General features: G+C 42.3%; 1 non-coding gene across 1 annotated transcript; it reads right to left on the bottom strand.

The window, feature by feature from the left end:
- Window positions 1-6,521: 6,521 nt before the first annotated feature.
- LOC136506376 (small nucleolar RNA R71) lies at window positions 6,522-6,628 on the bottom strand. Its single transcript, XR_010771585.1, has one exon. It is a non-coding gene; the product is annotated as a small nucleolar RNA R71 (small nucleolar RNA).
- Window positions 6,629-7,426: the final 798 nt, after the last annotated feature.

The raw sequence follows: 7,426 nt of genomic DNA on the forward strand, positions 1-7,426 counted from the left end.
CCCTATCAATTGAGGTGCTTGTTCTATCCTATATTTAGTTAAGAGGGGGAGGGGGTGTAGGTAGCCATGCAATGCTTTACTATTAGGATAGCAATGGAATTTGTACATACTTGCTGCTTAAGTTTGTATCTCCAATTTCAGTGTCCGAGTCAAAGAAGCCATAGAGGAGGCTCTGCTAGCAGGACAAAAGGCAGCGCTGCCATGAGTCTTGGACGAAGGCTCTCCAAGCGAGTGAGGTCAACACCATCAGAACAGGCTGCTCATGGAGTTTGTACTCAGAGGTCTACCGCTGGCAAAAGGGTGGAGGTATCAGCAGTAGGTAAACATAATTCTCCATCACGGCCGACACCTAGGGATCAATTCCAAGTTCATGAATTGACTAGAGACATTTGTCGGGATGGCACCCTACCTAGCCCTGTGGGAGACTCCTCATGGCCAGATGATGATAGCCATGCTGAAGAGGAGCCCTCACAGTAAACTCCCATCTCCCCCACCCGTAGAACGATGAAAGTTGTCAAGGTTGGTATTACCTTACAGATGTCTATTAATCAATTTGCACTAGCTATTTGATATCCATGTATCTTTTCTAATAATCTAAATGTATAAAAATTGGAAGTACCATTACTTGGAAGAGCGAGGTAGCCGAGGCCTCGAACTTGTGGAATTATGCTTGACATAATGAGCAAATCACTAGGAGGATTGGGGATGCGCATCTCTATTGCCGAGGGGAATAGAAGGCCACATGATCCAGTGCAAGCTGCCAAGTTTGCCTCAGAGGCTGGTGTACTAATCAGGCATGAAGTACCAATTTTGATGCATTAGAGACAATACAAGGGGAGATGCCCAGCGCCGGCTAAACGAATGTATGGGTTCCCCTCTTGACATTCTACCTTGCTTTAAGCAACTTTAACGGATTTAATTTTCATTCACACTACTGTATGCAGTGAAGGTTGCACGTTAACGGTGCTCACCCACCAACAAAAGAAGCTTGCCAGAATGTAATGCAGTCTATGGTATGGCAGGCACGCTATAGGTTGAAGAAAAAAAATAATTCAATGGCATCCCTGCTGATGATCAGATCCATATGACCTCTCCTGTCTCATCCATGAATGATGCACAATGGTGTGAGCTTGTCATGATTTGGTCTAGTGCTAAGAACAAGGTGTGTGAGCCCATTGATTTCCTATCTAGTCTTGCTATGGTCTACTTGTGCTGCAGTCTAACACAAATGAAGCTATAGGAAACATCTGGAAGAATAAGCGAAACCGTGCAAAAGTGTAGTACCACTAGGCTACAGGATCTCGCTCCTATGTTGTTTAGCTACAAAAATTTGTAAGTGATGGTTGTGTTTTATTGTTACTCTTGCCTTTGTATAAATATAAACCAAAACTCATGTGCAATGTGAACAGAAGGAGAACAAGAGGAAGGCAGCAGAACACAATCAAGAACTTGAAGAATAACATGGTCCACCTGATGAAGATGTTAATGCTATGGAAGTCTTCAGGGGCTTCCGTACCAGTAGCAAAAAGGGCTTGAGCAATGATGCAAGGGCAGTAGTTGTAAATACCTTCTTTTGCTTCCCTTGAAATCTACCGAAGCCATTGCCATGAAAGAAGGAAGCGTAGCAGGAGCCTAGTGTTATGGAAATCTACTAAAATCTACTAAAACTTATATAATCTATATTAGCAGTAGGCTAAGGAAGACCTATGCATTACTTGTTATGAATCAACCTCTTGGGTTTTCAATTAAAGTCCTCTTACACTATCTGTAACATAATGTTTTACTGATTGAATTTCATAGCAAGCTATGGAAACTATGCAAGCAGAACCTGTTGCTGATGGGCAGCAACCAATGACTAGTGCAGATGTTGTTTGCAAGGTTCTCTACATCTACCAGGGAAAGACCCCCTCCTAGGGAAGTGGCAACAACCTTTTTTTGAAGAATGCTAGTAGATAGACAAGCTCCACCAGAACAGAGACATCGGCGAAGAGAATGCTTCGGGAACAGCTTGCTACTGAACAGGAAAGTTGCACTACCCTCATCGATTAAGTGGATGAACTGAAGAGGAAGATAGAAAAGACTAAAAGGGAGTTTGAAGAATACAAGAAATGGCAACAGGAGGCGTATAACAATCTCCATGAGCTATGCATGCGCTTCAGCTCTTTTGGTAACTCTCAGTGTTCAACTCTTGCGGCTTGATGCAGTGAACATTTGTGGTTTGATATGTGGACTCATGTGCCAGTTTGATGTGTGGACTCATATGCCGGTTTGATGTGGTGATACTCTGTTAGTGGTTCACTGCCGACGTGTGAAATGTTAATTGCTGTTATTTCATCGTCCAGCTAAATAGTTATGTAGTCAATCTATGTAGTAGTGACGATCTCGAATTACTTCTATGATGAATTGATTGTACTCCACATGGTAGAACCAGGACATGCCACATGATCAAATAAAAATGCAACACGTGGACGAACCAGTGCATGACACGTGAAATAGCCAAGACATGACACGTGGCAAAATAAAAATACAAAACATGGACGGACTATGCCATGACTCGTGGTCAAATAAGAAATGGCCACGTGGACCAATAAAAATATGACACATGGTCCAATGAAGAAGTGACACATGATCCAACCGCAACATGACACATGTGCCAATAGAAATTGACATGTTGAACAATAGGGACCCGACACATGGTCCAGTAAGAACCTTATACGTGCAAGAACCAGAGATGGCCACGTTGTGCAATAAGAAGGTGACACGTACCTGAACCATCTCCAATGCAACCGGCTATAGCATGCACACGTGGAAAGCATCTCCAACGGAAGCGCTCAGCGGCATGGCAACCCCCTGCTACGCATGCCAAAATAGTTCTATGACGGTTTGTTTATCGTCACAGATCAAGCCACTCCTATGACGATGTTTTTGGATTCATCACAGAAGTTCAAATGTGACGCGACATCTATGACAAACCGTTTTTCATCATAAATTCGTCATAAAACTAAAACTATGACAAATTTGGCTCCTTCAGTAATGAAAGTTGTTCATCATAGAAGTGGATAATCCTAGTAGTGCCTCCTACTGCACGCCGCTGCCTTGCCCTAGGGTGAGCCCCCGCCACCACCACCCTCAGCCGGTGTAGCAGCACCACTGCCCCCTGTCTCCGCCGCACCACCTCCCTAGGCCACCCCCTAGCCGGCTAGCCCAAGCAGGACCACCACACCTAGTATCCGGAGACTAGATCGCATCCATGGGAGACAACAACAATGTTAGTGAGATCCGTGAGATCCTCAATAGCTTGATCTGCATCATGGATAAACGACACGATGAGCTTAGCACCAAATTAACGTTGATTGACACCCGGATGATAAACATGGAACAAGAAGGCCCTAAGGACAAAATAGATGAGGATGCGGAGAAAGCTCGCATAGAACACGAAACCGCCGCTAGTGAACTCAAGAAAGCAACCAAAGAGGCCATGGAGGCAGCTGGCCGAGTGTTCCTAAAGGTGAAAAGGAAACAACAAACACATCAGGGATCCCAGAGAATGTGGAAGAAATCACAAACAAGCTATTTGTCATAGAGTATAAAAATCAACCACCACAAGAACATCCTTAACCACCCCTCAAAGGACCATAGCTAGGTGCCCCACCAATCCTCCAATCATGGATCCACAAGATGTTGTTCCCATCCTCCAACAACAAGGAGGCCCCACTACCATGGATAAATCATTGTGAGCAATTTTTCAGAGGATAGACCACACCTAAAAGCGATCGAGTCTGGTATGCCTCCTATCATCTGACCGGAGGAGCCCAAAAATGGTTCATGCGCTGCACACAAGTCTACACAATCATAGGCTAGAATTACTTCACCCACTGCATCAACAAACAATTTGGCCCGCCAACACGACGCAATCCGCTGGGAGAATTGGCGTCACTGCGAAAGGCAGGCACCGTCGATGATTATATAGAGTGCTTCTTGGCGCACGTAGCTCGCACCGGCGCCCTCAATGAACAACAAGTCAACATCTATATCGCAGGACTACTTGAATCACTAAAGACAGATGTGGAACTCCAAAATCAACATGATATGGAGATGGCTATGTCATTGTCATGAGCTTATGAACGAAGGGCAACCATTGTCACCGATTCCAACAAATCAACAACAACAATATGGCCAACAGCACACCCTGCACTCCACGCCAAGGCACCACAACTAGCAGCTAGTCCTACACCACCAATAACAACATAGACTGCATCATCAACACCAGCTATGCCACCTCGGCCCTTCAAGAGACTCACCCCTAAGGAGATGATAGAACGCAGATGTATGGGACTATGCTTCAACTGCGATGAGCAATTCACCGAAGGACACAAATGCAAACAACTATTTGACATCACTCTCATCAACAACTACAACATCGATGAAGACATGGCTAGCCTAATGATGATCGGCACCTAGAACTCTGGAGTAGCTGGCTGGTTGTTGACGGCAGTTATCATCCATCATAAACCATTAATATAATGCATGAAAATGATCACCAACATAGGTTTAGGGGTTTAAACTGACACATTCCATGAGTTTCGGTGAATTTGTGTTTTCAGCAGGGTTTATTCAGAAAACTGTCAAGGTAGACCAAGACGTCAGAATTAAATGCGTTTATCCGCAACGAAAACAACCGCAGATGGTTCTAGAGGACACCAGAAGGCACCCCAATGAAGCAGACCGCTGGAGACAGATAGGTGGGGCCAACTAGCGTGACCTATCGATCGGCCGACCCCCAAGACCCACATGTCAGCCTCATCTTTTTACGTCGGTTCTCTACCGCCTTAAGGATTGCATCTATGCCGTTCTTCTAAGTCAGTTTGATTTGAGGGTCCAGAATTGATGCTACCCCCTATATATATCAGCCCCTACCTCCCTTGAGGCATAAGTCAAGATCAGATAAGAAATTAGGGTTTCCAGAGAATAGAATAGACCTCCAATTCTTCAAGTTCTAGTATAGGCTAGCTAGCAAGATTCAAGTACAGTTAGGCTATTGCTTAGGATTCTGGATTCATCATCTCAAGGCTAGTAAAGCCATTGTATCTCCTATATTTCATAACTTTGTGCTATTTCAATACTATGCTTCTAATTATTATGTTCCTAGTTTGCTTTGGTAGTATGCTTGATATAGTCATAATTGATAATGAATTTATGCATAAGTTCGCAAAGCACTTAGCTTAGTACTCAAGTGAGTTAAGTGATTGACATTTATGTAAGGGTGGTGCTTAAATATTGTTTACCTACGGATGCACTCTACATTTTGGGCCATGTGGTAGATCGCGAGTGTGACACTCTCGTTGAGTCCTTTGCACTCCACTCCCTGTTTGTAGGATAAGTATGACCTGGTTGCGAAGGGAATCAAGCGTTGTTCTTGATCTTCCTTAGTAATGTTCCTTATGCGTAGATACAGAGTTAATTATGCTATAAATAAAAGTATATATACTAGGGTGTACAAAAGACTTAGTAAATAAGAAATGACTTAGGAATCTTTTCTCTTAATTAACCTCCTGCCTAACCATACTACATTTATGAGTATCTATTTCTATCTCTGGTTTATTATCAATGCCTTACACTTATTATTTATTTATCATTTGGCTTACCCCTGTTGGAGCATGTGATTAGTTAATGATCTCATCATATGTATACATGTTTGACAACATCTCTAGCCACCGCTCCTCCATGTGGAAAAATATAAATAGTGATACCTGGTATACTCTGGGTGAAATGCTATAATGTTATATTATCTGTGTGCTTGCGGATTACTTCAACATATATGATCTTTCTAAATTTACAAGTGTTCTTAATAAATACCAATAAACATTTCTGGCATCATTGCTAGGGATGACAACCTAGTAGAAAGTGATGTTAAGAAATGTCAACAAGCATTTCTAGTGCTGTTCCCGGGGAGGGCACGGGCTAAAAGAGAATTGATCAAATAAATACTTACTGATTATATCATAACTATGCACCTCTACTTTAGTAGGCTTACCCTTGTTTGCTTTTGTTCATATCTTATATAGGGTATTGCAGTATTGGTTTTGATTCACCAACAACTCCCATCAATCACAATCAAACCAATCAAAAGGCAACTCAACACCAGTTTCTGAAACTATGGCTGACAAGACTCTGCGTGAGTTCTCTGCCCCAAGCACTGAGAACATCCGCACTAGACCAACACTCAATACCAATAACCTTGAGTTTGAGCTCAAGCCGAGCCTCATCAACATGGTGCAAGCTACCCAATTTAGTGGAAAGGCACATGAAGATACTAGTGCTCATCTCCAGAATTTTCTAGAGATTAATAGTACAATCATCATTAAGGACGTTGCTCAAGACAGCATACTACTTGTCTATTTCCATTCTCACTAGTGGGAAGGGCGAAGCAGTGGTTCTACGCCAATAAAGATGACATCAACACATGGGAAAAATGTTTGAAGGCGTTTCTAGCAAAGTTCTTCCCTATGGGCAAAACCAATGTCCTACGAGGAAAAATTTCCAACATCCAGCAACATAAAGGAGAAACCATTCCAAAAGCATGGGAACGCTTTCAAGAATATATTTTAGATTGTCCTCATCATGGGATGGAAGACTGGTTGCTCATGCAAGGTTTCTACCATGGATTAACTCAGAAAGCTCATGAACAACTTGATGCTACTGCTAGAGGAGCATTTATGTCACTCACCATTGGAAAAGCTGAAGTTCTCATGGAGAAGATAGCCTCTAATCAAAGCTAGTCTCAAGGCAATATTCAAACATGCAATAAGAGCAAAGAAGCACTAGAAGTGGTGTGTGCACTTTCAACCAAGATGGACATACTATTGAATTGACTCGAACAATGAGCCAATTACAAGAAAGATCATCAAGCTATTCAAGATTCTTATAATGCCCAAAACATATGTCGAGAATATTTGAGGGTTGATTTCCCCGAATATCAAGAGGATGTAAACATCATCATCAACAATTCTGCTCCACAACAATAGAGACAAGGATGGGGGAAACAACATCAATAGTCAAATTACCAAGGTAAGTATCTAGGTAATTACTATAATTCTTCTAGTCCCAAACAACCATCCTTGAGAAATTTGATTTTAGAACAAGCCAAGATTAATGTGACTATTCCTAAAAAGCTTGCTTTTAATGATAAGGTTATAGAAAACATAAACACTAAAATGGATAGTTTTTCTTCTGCTATAAAAGACCAACTCAGCTATAATAAAAGATAGAATCATAATTAGCTCAGTTGGCCGCTGCTATGCCTTTTGCGACTAACCTTGAAAAGGTCAATGACATAACCACAAAAGGTGGCAAGTCTACTCATGATCCACCATATCTGACAAAGATAGGTAAGACACCAGCAGCAATACGAGAGGAAGAAAGAGAA

This window comes from Miscanthus floridulus, chromosome 14, assembly GCF_019320115.1.
Source record: "Miscanthus floridulus cultivar M001 chromosome 14, ASM1932011v1, whole genome shotgun sequence".
NCBI classification, from domain to species: domain Eukaryota; kingdom Viridiplantae; phylum Streptophyta; class Magnoliopsida; order Poales; family Poaceae; genus Miscanthus; species Miscanthus floridulus.